The 19,751-nt window shown below is 44.8% G+C and overlaps 1 protein-coding gene across 2 annotated transcripts in view; it reads left to right on the top strand.

The window, feature by feature from the left end:
• Window positions 1–2,237: 2,237 nt before the first annotated feature.
• The window catches only part of LYN (LYN proto-oncogene, Src family tyrosine kinase), a 101,658-nt gene continuing 84,144 nt past the window's right edge, over window positions 2,238–19,751 (top strand). Inside the window, exon 1 of one of the 2 annotated variants that reach the window (XM_073583982.1) lies at window positions 2,238–2,639. The gene's annotated coding sequence lies outside the window, so the exon portion shown is untranslated. The remainder of the gene's footprint in view (window positions 2,640–19,751) is intronic. The other variant, XM_073583981.1, reaches the window with a different exon arrangement.

The raw sequence follows: 19,751 nt of genomic DNA, 5'->3' as shown, positions 1-19,751 counted from the left end.
TTATTCTTTCATGAGTTATTTACAAGTTTCTCTTTGTTTACAGCCATTGACATGTCGCAGAGGTTAACCCGTGAGGAGCGGATAGAAATTGTGTTGATGTCACGTGAACGCAGTACCCGAGTAATTGTAGATTTCAATGCAAGACACCCTACGCAAAAAAACTGCCACCCTGCCACCATTCCCATTTTATTTAGGTGTATCCATATAAATGACCTATCCAAAAAAGTTTGCCTCATCACTGAGCATAATGCTCTGTATAAACTGAGGGTCCTATTCCAATTTTTGTTTTGCCCATTCTGCAAATTCAGTGTGCCGATCTGGGTCACCAACCATTCCCATTTTATATAGGTGTATCCATATAATAAAACTTGTTTAATTTATCTTTCAGGTTAGATCGGGTGGCTTATCTACAGCATTCTAGAATGTTGTAGATAAGCCCCGAAAGGCAGTGGCCACAGCTTATAGCGTCCAAAACAGGTGACAGGTTCCCTTTAATGGGGCTATCCGGCCTGAGCTGAGGGTACAGGTCTGCAGTTGCTCTCTGTGACTGCAGACTTGGGACTCCTCACAGCATGTGCCCTGTCCGCTGTAAGGATTCTCCGGGGCTGGGCACGGGGGGCACATCACCACAAGTATGTGATAACAGACATGCAGTCATGTACCGACCTCGCTCTATACACTCACGCTGAGAGAAGCAGCGCCCACCTAGTCGGCACATGAGCGCACGTATGTGTGGCGCCCCTGAGGATTCAGTTGCCACAGAGGTACTGCACCTCCTCCTGAGGTGTGGTACCCCACCATCCAGGTGAGTTGGAGGCTCCTGACCACGCCCCAACACCTGCATCCCACACAAGACAGTAGTTCAGCAAAGCCACATTGTGGCTCCCTGCTTGGAGTGTAGCAGAGCACCTTTGGTGGCTCCCTGCTTGGAACACGGAGCGTGCTGGGAGGCGGGTGGAGTTAGAATACATAAAGAGTGGGAAGGTTTAGAATTTCAGTCAGTCAGTGAGTAGTCAGGCAGAGAGGAGTGAGGAGAGAAGATCCCTGGGAGAGGGATGGAGGAAGGAGGTGCTGCAGCAGATCTCAGTGACCTGGGTCTGCTGGCACGGGAAAGGAAAGGAGAAAGACATTGAACAGAAACTTGATCTTCCATAAGAAGGAAAGACTAGTACGGAACGTAGGAATAAAAGGGAACAGAGGACGTGGGTTAGGAGAGAACCCTGCCTAAAAGTTCTAAGCGCAAGGCTGGGGCCCGGTCCCCGAGGTTGTTTGGATACTGATGATCCTGCAGCAGACACCGGAGGAGTAGTGGGCTGTAAATGCACTACTCCCATCTCAGACTTTGGGCACAACAGCAACTTGGATAGTGAGCCGGGACTTAGGAGTGAGGAGTCCCCGAACCAGGCTACAGTTGTCTGCCGTACAAGTATGGTTCTTGGGAACATCTGTCAGGAGGAACTCCAGTGTAACTCAGTACTAGGAGTGCTTCACACTAAAGGCGCTATAAGAGGAGAAAGGCACATGTTGGCGGAGTGTTGGAAGGGAGAATTCCATCTGACCTGGAGGTTGACTGGGTCGCTGACCCGGAGGACACAGCATGGAGGCAGGCACCTGTGTGTACTACAGCCTGTGAGTAAAGCTTTGGAGCTACAAGCCCTGGTGTCCTCCATTCATTCTTGCGCTAACACACTCAGCACCGCTACATCTGGGTATCAGCCTCTACACTGCCTGCGCCTCTCCTCTACCCCTACAGCTACACTGCCCTCGGACTACAGCTCCACCTGTGGGGAGCTTCACCGTCTTGGCTGCAACACACCACCAGACCCAGAGGATCCGCATGCAGCGTCGGCCTAACATCCCACTTGCTGAGCACCACAGGTGGCGTCACAAACTATTCATTTAACCACATTCCACCATTTCAATTTCCCCATTACTTGGGCGCCCAGGGCCACGGACCGGGTCACCGCCGCTGTGACACATCCCGCTGACACCGGCCCGGTACCGAGTACCCCACAGCCCTGGGAGGGCGACCCATGTGTAAGTCACATACTTGTGTTCATATGCCCCCCACCCCGCTCCCAGCCCCGAAGAATCACCACCAGGAAAAATCTGCCTGAAAAAAAATGCTGTGTGCACCTACCCAAATATAGGAACATTACTCAATATGGTCAAAACCATCAGAGAAGCGACCAGGAAACGACCAAAAAGAAAGAAAAAAAGTTTCTTCAGGACAAAACCGCCAACATGTCCTGAAGAGTCTCCTCAGGGAACCCATGAGAAGACTGGTGGCTACTGGCCCCGAGTGTCACAGGTGTTAGTGCCACCCTCAGGAATCGGGGGCGACTCTGGGACACCTGACTTGTGCCCCCACTGGCAGAGCCCCTGCCCAGCGCGGCCGGTGACCGGGCCCCTCACCATGGTTTCCCCGGTGTCGGGAACCTCCCGGTCCCTCTTGCCCGTTATTACCCTTATGCAAATTCCGCTTCACTCCAGGAAGTAAAGAGAAAAAACCTCCCGAGGACCTGAGCGAAGTTCCTCATAGTGAGCGGCTGCTGCAGGGCGCAGCGTCCACGTCTGCTCCGGAGCTGTGCGGTCACCTGGCGGATACGGACCCTCTGCCCCCCGGGGAGGACACGTAGGTGAGTGAGACCCCCAGCCCTGAGGGTAACGCTGCCGTGTGCTGCCATCAGTGGGGATGGCAGCTGGAGTTCGGAGGACTACTACCCCTGTCTGCCGCTGCCACTCCGCCTTGTGCACTGTTGGAATGTTTTATTATACTTGTGGAGTCGCATTGATTTATTGGTTACAGTATTGGACGTCTGTGATATTTGATGAATTTGTCCTGAAATGACCACGTTCTGCATCGCTCCCATGTAAGATCACGGGCACGGTGTGGCACCGCTGTGACCCTTAGTGCCACGAGGGCTTGTAGACGCCACCATTTGAGGTTTATGGCTATTTTATTGTTGACACTATAATCTACACTACATTAAAGGGTTTTCCACTTTCACAAGAGTAGATCCCAAATGCTGCCAGGCATGTCAAGCCACAAAGCTGGTGTCCACCTCCGCCAGTCCTGCACCTGCTGTGGTGATAGCATGTTGACAGAATAAATTACCGCTGCAGCCAATCACTGAGCTCAGCAGTTTATGTCTACATTGGCGGAACCAGTGATTGGCTGCAGCGGCGAAATGCTTTGTTAGCATGACGACAAAACAGTGAGCCCGGAGCAGAGGTCTGGATGCCTGCGCTCCGGCGGGAGAGTAACAGTTGACTTTGTTATTTTACATGCCTCCTGCCAGGGTTTGTGGGCCATTTTGCTGGAAGTGGAAAATCCCTTTAAGACTATGTGCCCATGTAGCAATTCTGAAGCAGAATAAACCTGAGCAGGATCGCTCACCCTGCTCCCGGGAAAACACATGCGTTTTTGACGCACGTTTGTCAAGCGTTTTTGCCCATATAATTGATGGTATGCGGAATCGCGTGCGATTCCGCAATATTAATGAACGTGCTGCGTTTTTAATCGCTAAGCGTTTCCGCAGCACAACATGTGCGTTTTTCATTAAAAATCAATTGGATGCTGTTATTGTCTACCATGCTATGTTTGATTTACTGATCGATGGTTGTATTCTCATTTTTGAATACTAGATATTTTCTATGATTCTATATAATATCTGTTTGCATATAATATATTCTTTGTTTGTAAAATGCTCAATAAAATAGATTGAACATAAAAATCAGTTGGATGCTTTTCTTAAGCGTTTCTGCAGCAGAATCGCTTGTCAAAAAGCGCTGCAGAAACGCTTAAAAAGCGCTACGTGGGCACACAGCCTAAAGGTTGAGTAACTTTGTGAATGTATTACTTACTTTATAGTGCTTTGAGTTGTAGACTGTCACATGTCCGCAGGCTTCAGAGCTGCAATCTCCCAGCATTCCTCGCTGGCTCAACGTCTGCTGTTTGTATGCTGAAAATCAAGTGTAAAATCGCCGGCGCTGTACCGTAATCTATGGAAAAACATAAAGGGTTATTTCCATCTTTAGAAGACGCCACCTATTTTATGCACGAATTATAATAAACTGATCCATGGGGGCCGAACGCTGAGACCCCACCAATCCCAAAAGTGAGCTTCTCTCATTGTCTATGGCAGGGTTCCCCAACTCCAGTCCTCAAGGCCCACCAACAGGTCAAGTTTTCAGGATTTCCTTAGTATTGCTCAGGCGATAATTGCATCTCCTGTGCAATACAAAGGAAATCCTGAAAACATGACCTGTTGGTGGGCCTTGAGGACTGGAGTTGGGGAACCCTGGTCTATGGCCCTGCCTGAGATACGGGAGTGCAGGGTTCAACTTTTTCCAGCAGTCCCATAGAAAAATAGAGTGGTGGGGTTCACGTCCTGCCATTGTTCCATTCAGATAGTTCAGATCAGTGGGGGTCTCAGTGATCCTACCGCACCAATCAGCAGGTTACCACCTATACTATGAATGAGATGGGAATAAGGGTGATTTCACATTGCGTTCCTCTCCACGTTCATGGGTCCCGGTAGGGTTTGTGTCCGATACCCTCCAAAAAACAGGATTTGGGCGTAAGGGCCAATGGGGTCATAGACTATAATGGTGCCGGCAAAGCGAATGTGTGCTCATATGTGCGTAATTTTTGAGCGTATGCGCCTACTGGAGGCGGACACACAGGCGTATCTTGGATCTTCATTACTGATTAGCATCTTCTTATCTGGGTACGTGTATAGCAGTTTTAGGAAGGATGGCGGTCAGTCAAACGGGCTTCGGACGGTTAGCAATCTGATGTGTACGGTCCGATTCACATGTCGCACTTCTGGACTGCCGGCATCTTGACTTCAAATAAAAGCCTCATAGGCAGGTATGACGCAATTAGTTTGGGTCAAGAGACCTAGGTAACTGCGGCCTGAACACAAACTGTGAAATGAGTGTGAAAGCGGCCATAATCCTAGATAGTTCTCATATAAACTGTTAGGGATCTGCTTGTGGATAAGCTTGTTGATAGTTTCTAGACCTGTGACATATGGGTACGTCATAGGTCACCTCCCCCTGTTTGATGCACGCTCCGGCGCTGAGCCCGCATCTTTTCAGGTGCATGACAGCTGACAAAAATCAGCTGTCATGTGCCCCTAACAACTGTGGGTGGAATCGCGATCCATGAGTTCACATGACAACCGGGGGTGTGCAGGAGACCCGATGCCTGTCATTGCTGATGTGCCATGAGCGCCGAGTGGCCGGCATACACAGCAGATGATCATTTCTGCTACAAATAGCCGGGCTGAAGGCCTAATATGTGTAGCGCAAGCAATCAGATGAGACGATTGCAGCTAAAGGAGACTATGAAATAAGTGAAAAAAATAAAAAAAAATATATTATATAAAAGATATAAAAGCTCAAAATCACCCCCCTTTTGCCCTATTCAAAATAAAATCCCCCAAAAATGGTCTCGCAAAATGTTCCTTTTATTTTTTCACCACCTAAATGAAAATTACCCTATACATATTTGCTACCTGTGAACTCGTAATGACCCAGAAAACCATATTACCAGGTCAGTTTTAATATTTAGTGAACATCGTAAAAAAAAAAAAGAATTGTGGGATTGCACTTTTTTTGCAATTTCACTGCACTTGGAATTTTAGTTCTCACTTTCCAGTTCACTATAAGGAAAAACCAATTGTGCCGTTCAAAAGTACAACTCGTCTCGCAAAAAAGAAGCCAACACATGGCCATATTGGAAAAATGTATGGCTCTTGGATGAAGGGGAATGAAAAACGAAAACGCAAAAACTGAAATTCCCAAGGTGGTGGAGGGGTTAATCGTGAACATGCACTCTCTCTACTGGATGTCTTTTGACCAAGCTTTACTGTGGTTAGTTATAACACATTACAATTATCCTCCATCCCATAGTCCCGTGCCCATATACCCATCATACATATCCACCATCCCATAGGCCCGTGCCCATATACCCATCATACATATCCTCCATCCCATAGTCGAGTGCCCATATACCCATCACACATCCTCCATCCCATAGTCCCATGCCCATATACCCATCATACATATCCACCATCCCATAGGCCCGTGCCCATATACCCATCATACATATCCTCCATCCCATAGTCCAGTGCCCATATACCCATCACACATCCTCCATCCCATAGTCCCATGCCCATATACCCATCATACATATTCGCCATCCCATAGTCGAGTGCCCATATACCCATCACACACCCTTCATCTCACAGTCCCATGCCCATATACCCATCATACATATCCTGCATCCCATAGTCCAGTGCCCATATACCCATCATACATATCCGCCATCCCATAGTCCCGTGCCCATATACCCGCCATACATATCCTCCATCCCATAGTCCCATGCCCATATACCCATCACACATCCTCCATCCCATAGTCAACCATTATGACATCATAATGAGCAGCGATGCTTGGAACCTATGATGACATCAGCGTCGCCATGGCAACCATTATGACATCATAATGAGGGGCGGGGCTTGATACACACACACTTTTTCCCCATTATGTAGATGGGGCAAAATAGTTTGTAGAATTGGAAAGCGCGGGGTTAAAATTTTGCCCCACGACATAGCTTAGGACGCTCTCCGGGTCCAGACGTGTGACTGTGCCAAATTTTGTGGCTGTGACGGTGCGGATGCCAATCCCGGACATACATACACACATACATACATACTGTACATACACACACACATACTGTACATACACACACACACACACACATACTGTACATACATACACACCCACATTGAGCTTTATATATTAGAGATATTGTATATATATATTCATGTGTAAATGGCATAGAGAATTACTCTATGTAAAAGCTCATGATAAAATCGCATTGACACTCGTCCCACTTTTCTAGGCCGATATCGAGCTGTTTTTTTGTTTTTTTTTACGGTGATGAGTGTGAGCCCTAGTAATGTGTTGTTATATAGAGAGGATTATTCTGAAGCTCATATCTCATGTAAATATCTCATAATGTGAAGGTTTATCATTAAAGCACGACTTTCCGTGAAAAGGAGAAGTAAAGAATCTTTGCTGGAACAGTTTATGCGACATCATGACATCTAGATATACTGCTACTACCTGTCACCTATTATGTTGTGGTTAATAACTAATTAAGTATATTTCAATCACTCTGCAGTTATGGATGACTGAGTCATGATATGATGACGTCATATCCATATCTCTTCCTCTGGATTTGTATATGATATCACATAAGCAAGTACTTAATAAGAAAATGCACTTGTTTGGTGCACACTGTGTTCTCCATTTTTGGTGCACTAGACATTAAAATTTGGCGTACAATTGCTGTTATATTGGAGTATTTACATTACCTATACATTTAGCCAACATGTAAATGTGCGTAATCGCATGCAGGGGTTATATGTATATGGTTTCCCGATGGGGGTGCATTTTGCCATAGATATGGCACCAATGCTTCGTATGTAATGAAGCCTTTGTCCAGATCTCTCTCTTCACCTGTGGTTGACTATTTACTGTCCAAAACCTGACTGTACGCGACAGCTGCAGAAATAAAACTGTTTTCTGCAGAACCCATGAAACTGTGGAAAAAAAAACAAAAGCCGCCTGGTCTCCAGTAGAATCAGGCCTGAGGGGAAAGCCTGAAACCATGCATGTCTAACATCTACTTAAAAGCAACCTGTCAGAAACTTTTACCCCCAAATCATAAATCTGATTGTGTGCCCTTTTTAAAAGGTAAGGTAGTTAATCCTTTTATGACCTCAAAGAATTGCTACAGCAGCTGAGAAATGGCATTGACAGGTCTGGTACAAGCCGTTCACCTATCATTCAGCCAGGGTAGGGTGCCATCAATCAGCCAGGGTAGGGTGCCATCAATCAGCCAGGGTAGGGTGCCATCAATCAGCCAGGGTAGGGTGCCATCAATCAGCCAGGGTAGGGTGCCGTCAATCAGCCAGGGTAGGGTGCCGTCAATCAGCCAGGGTAGGGTGCCGTCAATCAGCCAGGGTAGGGTGCCGTCAATCAGCCAGGGTAGGGTGCCGTCAATCAGCCAGGGTAGGGTGCCGTCAATCAGCCAGGGTAGGGTGCCGTCAATCAGCCAGGGTAGGGTGCCATCAATCAGCCAGGGTAGGGTGCTGCTAGGTAGGAAATACAGCATGGGGCTTATAAGCTGGAAGTGCTTCGTCAGGCCCAAAGCACTTTCAGGCACGGCTTGAAAATGCATTTTTTCACTGCTGGAGCAGTGCTTTTGGGTCATAAAAGCATCAACTGGCTTATATTTTAAAGGCTTACACATTCATGTAAATGAGTTTCTGACAGATTCCCTGTGTAGCAAGTTTAGAAGTTATCCCGTATTGGATAGGGGATAACTTTCCAATTCCAGGGGGTTTCACCAATTCTGAGAACTGGAGCTTTGAAGGGTCCCATTTGAACAGAGCAGTGGTCAATCATGCGCACCTTCTCTCCATTATTCTTAAAGAAGCACTCCCATGAATATTTTTTTTAATTAAATGTGTGTATACGTGCATGTAATGTAAAGTGTATGTGTTTAAAGGGAACGTGTCACCTGTTTTGGCCACTATAAGATGCGGCCACCGCCTTTCATGGCTTATCTACAGCATTCTATAATGCTGTAGATAAGCCTCCCGGTCTGACCTGAAAGATAAGAAAAGTTTTATTATACTCACCCGGGGGGCAGTCTGGTCCGATGGGTGTCACAGGTCCGGGTCCGGCCCCTCCAATCTTCTTGCAATGCCGTCCTCTGGCTTGCTTAATTGCTCCCCAGCATCGCACTCCTGCACAGGCGTACTTCTCTCTGACCTTTCCAGCACCTGCGCACTGCAGTATTTTGCTCTGCCCTCAATAGGGCAGAGAGGTACGCCTGCGCAGGAGCGCGATGCCGGGGATCCATGAAGCAACAGGAGGGCGGCGACCACACCGGACCGCTCCCCCCTCCCACCGGGTGAGTATAATAAAACTTATTTTTCTCATCTTGCAGGTCGGACTGGGGGCTTATCTACAGCATTATAGAATAAAACAGGTGACAGGTTCCCTTTAATATACTTCCCTAACTCCGTCTTCTCCGGAATCCAGGGTCGATCCTCTCCTCTTACCAGTGATGTCACTGCAGATCAGACTCTCCTGCTCACTCTATGTCTGAGCTGGAAGTCTCTTGCATAATGAAAGTCTATTGAACCTCCTTCTGACGCTCCATAAACTTGCATTGTAAAAGCCACGTACAGGTCACACAGAGCGCAGCATTACCCAGAGGCATGATCTGGAGGATCTTTAGAGCGGTGATGTCCCTGAGAAAAAAGAAGAGAAGGTGGCAGTAGTTGAGCATATACACTCACACTACGTTACATGCACATGTACATAGGGATCCCAGTAGTGGGGACTCCCAGCGAACAGGAAATTACTCTTTATCTTATGGGAAGGGGATAACTTCCAAACTTAGCACAACCCTTTTAAAGGGGTTATCCACTACTAGGACAACCCCTTCTTAAACTAAATGTTTAGCCCCAATAAAATAATAAAGCCGATACTCACCTCCCATGCCGGCTCCGTTCCAGCAGTGTAGGCATTCGCGGTCATCGGGGCTGTGATTCGGTGGACTGACACGTGATGTCTGGCGCCCAATCAGCACTGGCGTCACTGTCTCCACCTTTGGACAAACTGAACATGAAGAAGAAGTCCGGAATAAGCTCCAGCCCCGGCTTCCTCTACATGTTCAGTTCATTTGAAGGCGGAGACAGTGACGCCAGTGCTGATTGGGTGCTGGGCATCACGTGTCGCAACACCACATCACAGCGAGTGCCGACACTGTGGGAACTGCGCTGGCACGGTAGGTGAGTATGTGCTTTATTTTTTTTATCGGGGCCGAACATTTAGTTTAAGAAAGGGTTGTCCTAGTAGTGGGCAACCCCTTTAATTTAAAGTGTAATTGTAGTTTCAGAAGAACTTGCAGCAGAATGCCTGTGACTACTCCTGCCTCCTTTGTCCATAGAACTTTGAGCACTAAACGCCAACTTCTATCCAGTAATGCGAAAGTCTTTAGTCACTGAATACAGATTATGCCTGTGAATTTAAAAATTTTGAGAATGAAAGATCAGTGCAGGATGAGAATAATTTATCTGATAATATACGGGGGAAGGGGAGTATTTAGTCAGCCACGAATTGTTCAAGTTCTCCCACTTAAAAAGATGAGAGAGGCCTGTGATTGACATCATAAGTAAGCCACAACTACGAGAGTCAAAATGAGAAAACAAATCCAGAAAATCACCTTGTCTGATTTGACAAGATTTATTTTGCAAATTATGGTGGAAAATAAGTATTTGGTCACCTGAAAACATGCAAGATTTCTGGCTCTCTCAGACCTGTAACTTCTTTTTTAAGAGGCTCCTCTGTCCTCGACTCATTACCTGTAGTAATGGCACCTGATTGAACTTGTTATCAGTATAAAGACACCTGTCCACAACCTCAAACAGTCACACTCCAAACTCCACTATGGTGAAGACCAAAGAGCTGTCGAAGGGCACCAGAAACAAAACAAAATAAGTTTCTGTAAGTTTCAACCGAGCCAGCAATCGCTGAGGTCCTGCTTCATAAACCCCTGCCATCACCAAAGGAAGCTGCAACTGACCACAGATGTACCTTACAGGGACAATGTAGCATTTCATGCTGCTCAGACAAATGATCTGCCCAACCGTGGAATATTAACATGTAAGTGCTGGGTCCTTCTTACCAATATTCCTAACTGAGACATTTAATATGCCATTTATGTTCCATAGTTCTTTTAAATCAATGGCCTAGCCTTAGGACAAACCATCAACTTTTGATCTGACTCGCGTCATCCTTTATCTCACATATTTGGAGGATATTCTTTAAAGGCTGGTTTCGAATTTTACAGAAATGCCACAGGTTGGAGAATATCAACATAGAGGTTGTCAGTTGTGATGGTGCTTCTCTTTGTTGTTTACTAGTCAACGATTTTAATCTTTTGGGGTTCATGCAGATATCAGTGAATTGAAAAAAGAAAAAAAAAATGATTTGGTCAATGTTTCTGTTTCTACTATGAGCGTTTCATCAACTTTTTTTTTTTTGTGTATGAGAAGCTCAAGAAACAAGAAGCTCAAACAAACTTGAAAATTGGACATGTGAACAGCCCCACAGACAATGACTGAAGTGTATGTATGTGAAACTTGTATTTGAAAAACTGACATCTGATTGAGCCCTTAGTTGAAGCTCTGCCTGATATTAGAAGAACAGAGCAGCCTAGTCTTATTCAAGAGAATATGATTGCGATATAACATCAGACATGGCTGTTATGGAAAATAAGGTACTCACCACAGCTCCTTGAAAACCATTTTTGAAGAACTTGGCAATCCCTAAAGTGTTTGCCCCAATATACTAAGTTATTACCTATCCATATCCATGTGACCGGCGCCGCTCCTTTGGTTTCAGCCCAGTGGTCCCTGCAAGTGTCTTAACGTTGGCAAAGTCACGTGACTCCTGCATCCATTCAGCAGCCGATCATCAGCTGCCACCTTCAAATTTCCATCCTAGCGGAAGAAACTCTGTTTCTGCTCAGGCCAAATTGGGACGGCTGCCGCTAATTAGTGGCCGCTGATTGTCTGCAACAGTTAGGAAACCGGGGGGGGGGACATAGGGCTGAGTCCAGGGGGTAAGTATATATTTTAGTTTTTTTTTGTTTGTCGCACCCTAGTAGAGAAACTATGTCCTGCAGTGTGACAAGACGTGTTGCTTTCCCCAGGGCAGCAGAGGGGAAATTTGATTTTGGGAAAAAGAATCCTCCATTGATGAGATGGTGAGTATAAAACTTCACATTTATTACATTGATTAAAATACTAGGTGATAGTAAAGGAAAAACTGCATAGACTATGTCCAGTCATTGTCTATTATGGTTTTGTCTTTACTACCTCCTGGTAAATTAATCAGTTTTATACTCCACATCTAATCTCTGGAGGACTCCTTTTATGATGTTTGGCTTGTTGCAGCCCTGACATGGGCAGCCGAGCGATGACTCCCAGTTCTGGTGAGCTGACTGCCCTTCCTTGACTTTCCAATGTTTTGCCATATCCATTGGATATTTAATCTTTCCCTCTTCCCTGCTGGACTGTCAGATTCAAGTATTTATACAGCAATTTCCTAATTTATGGGTAAAGTTGCTTTGTAGATTTCCCCAACTTATAAACCTAAATAAACAATCGTCTCATCGCTATATGATCCCTGTCTATAACTTGTGCTTTCTACATTTGATCTATGTCCCAGTTATTGCTGCCAGAACAATGTTGTATCCACAAGGCGCTCCATCCAACACTTGGGAAAGTTCTCTCTTTCTGAAATCAGCAGATGGGTGAAGATGTCACGTGTTTCTTTTCATCTTACAAAGTGAAGAAAACTGGAGTCACAAAATTATCCTATAAAAATTACAGTTTTATTCTATCAGGCTAAAACAGAGCAAAGTTCCTATAACCGTATCAAGGTCTCAAAATTAGGATTGAGAATAATAGCAGCATATCAACATGATTAAGGGCTCATTCGGACGTGTGATGTCTGATTTTCAATCGGATTGCGCATAGACAGCACACTGACCCGTCTTCTCCGGGGCTGTTTAGAAGAACTATTTTTCTCTCAGTCCTACTGTCCAAGAGTGATAAATTCCAAATGCATTACTTTCTTACGAGTCTCAGAGAGTCAACTATTCAAGACTCTGGGTGTGGTAAAAAAAAAATCCAGATCCTACACGGATCATCCAAGTGTCATTGGATTTTTATGGATATTTTACTATTGTAAACCCAGGAAACAATATGTGATAATGTGCATTTCTTAATGTAGTTGTATGAAAATGGATCGCACACGAGTCATAGGTCTATGTCTTGTATTTATGGTTATACCATGTTAGAAGGCTCACAATATCCGCAATCCTTAGGTGTATATGACAGTGACGTCATGTGCTTCCTACAAGCATAGGACAGCTGCCAGAATACTCACTGCTTCCCATGCCGGGACTATGGGCGTGTGGAGCAGTGCTTCCTGCAGCTGCCAGGCATTCATGTGTACCCTCTACTAAAGGGAATGAATATTCACTGGCTGCTGCTGCTCCTGTGCCCACAATTAAAGATCAGTGAATATTCACTGCTCTCCACGCCTATGGGAGTGGAGGACAGAGAATATTCATTCCCTTAAGTAGCGGTCACACGTGAACAGCCCGGCAGCTGCAGAAAGCCGGCGGCTGGGACTAACAGCATGTCCGCTATTACAGAGAAAAGAATATTGACTGCTCTTCACCTCCATGGACGTGTAGAGCAGTGAATAGTCATTTCTCTTTAGCAACGTGCACAGGAGTTAGCTGCAGCAGCCGGCTCCTGCCTCCTGTGACCCGCTGCTGCTTCCCGTCCTCCCTATCCACAGCAGGTACATCCGGACTATAAGATGCGTCTTATAGTCCGAAAATTGCGGTTCTTCATTTTAGATGCCTAGTGACGAAAAAAAATAGCTGTCAGTATAGCCTTAAAGGGGTTCGTTTCTAATGTTTTGTCCAGGACTTAGACAAAGATTTATCCAGTAGGGGCTAGTGTGTGCAATCCCCACTCGACTCCTCTTCCCCTAATGGGTAAGCACAAAATTACTTCATGTAGTGTGAGCGGTATCCTCCCTCCTCGGTCCTTTTGAGCACATGGCAATAGGAATGATCTATGTCCCTTATAGGTTCATATGCTCTTAATTCCATTGGATTGGGGTGAGGTTCCCTTCGACACTTTTGTAGTTGCATGTTTCACTGTGGAGTTCAATACATTTTGGTGTTTTGCTCCTAGTTTATGATTTGACTGTGATCACTACATTTTGTTTTGGAGGTCTCTTGCGTGCAGTGACGCCTGGTCTTTATCCCCCCCCCCATTTTAATACTCATTACAAGCCAACATCAGAAACATGCGGTCTATAGAATTTATTGATGTCTAATACAGGGTGTCCGTAAAGTCATGGTGCCCTTTTGACCAGTCACTGGAAAGCAACAAAAGACGATAGAAATGTGAAATCTGCTCAAAATAAAAGAAACTCTCCCAGTTTCATACCTATTCAGTGCAGTTCGATGTGGGCTCCATTTGTTGCCCTACACAAATCCAAACAATAGTGAAGTTCTTGCCACACACGGGTAAGGACGTCTGGTGTAAGAGTGAATAACGTCTGTGATTCTCTGTCTACATGGTGTTATGTCATCATCTGCGCATGCACACATGCTGCCACATCATCCTACAGACACCGGGAGAGTTTTCCTTTTATTTGGTGCAGACTTCACATTTCTATCGTCTTTTGTTGCTTCCCTGTGACTGGTCAAAGGTGCATCCTGACTTTGCGGACGCACTGTATTTCAGTCACTATATGGGCATTTATTACCTTTGCTCCTGAGCGGATTGTGCTTTTGTATTGCATACAAATAGCAAATTTTCATATGCAGACACTTCTATATTTTAGAACAACTCTGTGATTTTGAGTGTTGCAAACAAATTTTATGAAAAAGGCTTAATTATACCCCTGGATAGATACAGATGGGCCTGGACCTTTCAAGGTCTGCAGTAAAGGCCTTGGCCAATATAATTAATCTCTTACTAGTCTATAACCAAGGTCAAGACCAGTCAGAATATGTTCACTGACAATGGAGAGACCACCGCACAAAACTACACAGAAAAACGTATTGCAGATATGATTTTGCGCTGTCCGGGTCAATGGTTTGTAAGAAGTTGTGAGTTCCTTCCATTCTCCCTTGTTCATGTTTTAAAGTCACCGATGACGTGACTTGGTGCAGCTCACCACTTGGGGCGTGAACAGAATAACGCTGGCTGTACACATTAGGCCTCTTTCACACTTCCGTTTTTGACAATCAGTCAAGATCCGCCGATTTTGAAAAAAAAAGGATCCGCCATTTTTCTTTGCGGATCCGTTTTTTTCCCCCATTGACTTTCATTATTGGTGGATCTTGACGGATTGCCGTCCGTTGCATCCGTTTTTGTGCGGATCCGCCAAAATGTTGCTGGCCGTCACCATCCTCAAAGATTTCCAAACGGAGCTTGCAACGTTTTTTTGTCCGGCGGATCCTCCAGACACTGATTTAACCCGAAATTCTGTCTGGGTGCTGGACAAAAAAAAAACTCTCTCTCTGTCTCTCTCTGTCTCTGTCTCTCTCTGTCTCCGTCTCTGTCTCTCTCTGTCTCCGTCTCTCTCTCCGTTGTCATCAGTACTAAAACGGATCCGCTATCCGTCCTTTTGGCGGATTGTAACTGACACGAAAAACTGAAGTGTGAAAGAGGCCTAGATAGCTGTAGGTCGAATAATCTCTAAGATGACCGTTATTTTCCCCAATGTTCATCTGAGTGTTCCTGTAATTTTCATAGCGTACAGGTCTCCTCACTGTGACATGCCAGACCCGGTTTATCACACTCCACAAGAAGAAACATTACCCTTTAGATCCTTGTGGAAGAAAGGCAACACCTCTGGCACCAGCTTACCTACCTGCCAAGAAAAGTGATGTCTTTTCAATGAATGTGACTTTTCAAATGTCCATTTTTTTAATTTTTTTTTGGCAAACTGATTGTCATAAAAAAAAAGTAAATGTTACACTTCAATGGCCCTATGAAAAAAAAAAAATGCACACAGATGTCAACCAGTGTTGTTGGCAAGGCTGTGGAGTCAGGCTATGTGCACACGGTGCGGATTCTGCTGCGGATTCTGCTGCGGATCCGCAGCGTTTCTGAACAAATACAATATTTAAAATGAAGAACAAATAAAGTTAAATCAACAAACTTACCGGTATTTCAATGGGAACTGTGGGCCTGCTTTTGGCTAATTAGATGGTCAGTGTCTGGTTCCATATTTATCACTGCTAGTCGTAAGAAGTGAAGCAATTTTTCTCTTTTTTTATATCATTGTTTCCTAGGGATTCCAAATTGCTATTAGTAAAATACCAATATATATACAGCACTACAAAAACAATATAGCAGCAATAAAATTGCCCTCATAAAGACATACAGACTGCACTGCCCATCAATGCAGCCCTGCCAGTCAATATAATTTCAGTCTCACCAGTGCCTATATTGGTGGAACTCCACTTTTACCTCAGGCTCAGACTGGTGTGGTGGGAGAGTCCCCAATAGGCAGCATAGGTCCCCAATAGGCAGGTAAATGTCTCCAATAGGGAGCATAGGTCTCCAATAGGCAGGTAAATGTCTCCAATAGGGAGCATAGGTCTCCAATAGGGAGCATAGGTCCCCAATAGGCAACATAGTCTCCAATAAGCAGGTAAATGTCTCCAATAGGCAGGTAAATGTCTCCAATAGGGAGCATAGGTCCCCAATAGGCAGGCAGGTAAATGTCTCCAATAGGCAGCATAGGTCCCCAATAGGCAGGTAAATGTCTCCAATAGGGAGCATAGGTCTCCAATAGGCAGGTAAATGTCTCCAATAGGGAGCATAGGTCCCCAATAGGCAATATAGTCTCCAATAAGCAGGTAAATGTCCCCAATAGGCATGTAAATGTCTCCAATAGGGAGCATAGGTCCCCAATAGGCAGGTAACTGTCTCCAATAGGCAGCATAGGTCCCCAATAGGCAGCATAGGTCCCCATTAGGCAGGTAAATGTCCCCAATAGGCAGCATAGGTCCCCAATAGGCAAGTAAATGTCTCCAATAAGGCGCATAGGTCCCCAATAGGCAGGCAGGCAAATGTCTCCAATAGGCAGCAAAGGTCCCCATTAGGCAGGTAAATGTCCCCAATAGGCAGCATAGGTCCCCAATAGGCATGTAAATGTCTCCAATAGGGATCATAGTCCCCAATAGGCAGGTAAATGTCCCCAATAGGCAGCATAGGTCCCCAATAGGCAGGTAAATGTCCCCAATAGGCAGCATAGGCCTCAATAGACAAGTAAATGTCTCCAATAGGCAGCATAGGTCCCCAATAGGCTTGATAGACTGGACCTGGCATAAAAAAAAAAAAAATACCAGTACTTGCCTATGTCTCCTCCGCTCGACTCCGTCTGTCATGTCGTCTTCTGACACAGGCGGCGTGTCGTCATCAGGCGGCGTGATGATAATCGCGTTGTCTGTGCTGCATATGGAGGACCGCACATTGCCTTTCCTCGCTGCCTCATTGTTCTTCCCGCGATTACAGGGCCCGCCGGCATTGAACTGTAGTGAAGTTCAATGTCGGCCGGGCCTAGGAGCCGGATAAATGTCCTCGGCGGGCCGTAGTTTGAGGACCACTGGTGTAATATGTCTACTATCTTGAGTGTGGGTGTAACAATCCATATCGTTATTCGTACAGATGGAAGTTAACAATTTACAACTTCCTCATCTGTGATACTTGTCACACTAAAAAGAAACTTCGGCCTATAACAGATACATTCCATAAGGAAATGCAATTATTAATAATTAATAGACACCAGTAATTAAACATTATTTATTACAGCACCTGTTTATAGCATAATCATAGGGACTACAAGGATGTAAAATCCAGCTCCTGTTTTACTGCGCATTCTAAAGCACATGTTTCTAATGCCTAGATGACAGACAAGGTATTTAAACTTTTTTAGGTCTTTTTGTGGATAGTGTTGCTTTTCTTTGTTATTTAATACAAAGTTAGCTTTTTTAAATTTTGCTAAGAACCTCACCCAAGACTGGTCAGTCATACTGGTTTTTGGTCAGAAAGATCCCATAACTGAACAGTTAAAACCCGTTTGTGTGTGAATCTGCCCCGTAACTTACCGGCTCCATTTGTGTGACAGTCCTGTGAAACATGTTTGAGAGATAAGATCAAAGTATTTGTTTTTACATTGGGAAACTTGGTAATTTTTGTTTTGTGTCAGTAAATTTCATGATGGTTTTTCTATACGCTGAATGCTGCAACTTTCAGTTTTCCTAAACTCGCATGTTGTGAAATTTTGCACGACGCAAATGATGTTCACGTCTAGTAAATGTTTGTGAGCTTCTACGTGTATTTCTCTAAAATATATCTAGTACTTTTCCTTCTAAAGTACAACAGCACTTTCACAGGAACGTGTGAGAAGTGTTGGTTGGTGGGGCTCAACTGTGGACTGTCTCTCTGAGGCTGAAGACGGGCACATTGGCCTTGTTTAATGAAGAATGGCGTGATTTATGTCAGTCTTGATGAAAAGTGCGATGGAATATCATGTGCTAAATTCAATAAGAGGCACAAGTTCTTTAATGACGCTTCTGGGCTCCACCACAAGATATGTGCTCCTGTCGGGGACTGAAGTGGATTTCTTGTGTAATTATGATGAATTTGTTGGCCATGCTCGGCTATACCCTCGTATTCTAAAAAGAGTGTAGAGCTGACCAGGACTGGTGTGAAAAAAAATAAATAAAATGTCAAAAGCTGGAATTTTTTGCTCCTCTATGAATTAAAATAGCAACATCCCGTATAATTTTACGACAGAATTCTGCTTAAAACTGATGAATTGGGGCTACAGACATTCCTTTGAGTCTTCAGTCTTGAAAGATGGCAGCACTCAACTGAGCACTTCTGCTCCTTCAGTTCACGTCCCAAGGTATCAATCTAATGGAAGCTGTGACAGCCTAATATTGCAAATTGTCACCTAAACTTTACAATCGTGTCTATTTAACTGATGTCATGGGCTTTGTATAATGTATCCATTAAATAGGTGTCATTATAGCCAAACGGGTATGAATTCTTCTACTAGGCATTCGTGACAGACACGCATTACCCATAGACTCTAATGGTAACTGTGTAACGGATACCTATGAAAAGTTTTAATGGGTGCCTGCAGTGGATGCCAAACAGTGGAGTACCTCACCCAAAGTCTTCTAGTCTTCCATGTTTTAAAAGAAGTATACATTTAATATAGACTTATTTTATGCGCTCCATAAAATAGAATACCATAATCTACTATATTCCAACCTTGAGGCCAAAAGGTCTGTGACACTGGCCCTATGGACAAGTGTGGCTTAAATTTCGGAATCTTACATGGCCTACACACTAAATGTAAAAAGGCCACAATAATATTGATTTCTAATACAAGAGTCAAAATTTTTATTTCCAACAGAATTTGACAGATAACACTTCTGGATGAAGTAGGAGGTAAATAGAGGTTCAGTAAGAGGACTTGTGCTTCTTTTGGAGAGCCTTTCATGGTTTCTTACAAAACAGCCACAATGTCACTATATTACAAAAGTGAAAAAGCTGAAGTGATCTATAGTTATGTGTAATATTCTTTATATTCAGTAGTGGAAATCTGTGACTTTTACAATTAGAGGTTAGAGAGAATTTCCATCTATCCAAGTAAGTGATAACTGAGTGATTACCGATCTCTGTGATTCCCTCTGCTGCGGAGGACAAGGCTCAGGAGTGACCTCTCTGTAAAAGTGGCCACTTCTCTATTCAGTCTTAAAATTCATATGAAAAGCCGAGACCTCATTGTTATAGGCACAAGAACTGTTAGGCGTCGGGTTCCTGCAACTGCACAGCAGGGATCCAGAGCCTCACATTCAGCAGTCTCCCATTCTCCATCGACCGCAAAGGAACCTGCTCAGCAGTTCCGTTGTTCCCGATGCTCTGCTCAGACCAGCTCTGTAGGTCTGGTTGTTGCTGCCACCTCTGGGCAGCAATAGCAACGCAGGCTGCTCAGCAGCAAGCAGCTCCAGAGGCTAAGTCCTTCCTTCGCTC

Source organism: Dendrobates tinctorius, unplaced genomic scaffold (genome assembly GCF_039654945.1).
Source record: "Dendrobates tinctorius isolate UK_male_01 unplaced genomic scaffold, ASM3965494v1 ptg000082l, whole genome shotgun sequence".
NCBI classification, from domain to species: Eukaryota; Metazoa; Chordata; class Amphibia; order Anura; family Dendrobatidae; genus Dendrobates; species Dendrobates tinctorius.
This window is presented reverse-complemented; position numbering and strand designations above follow the sequence as displayed.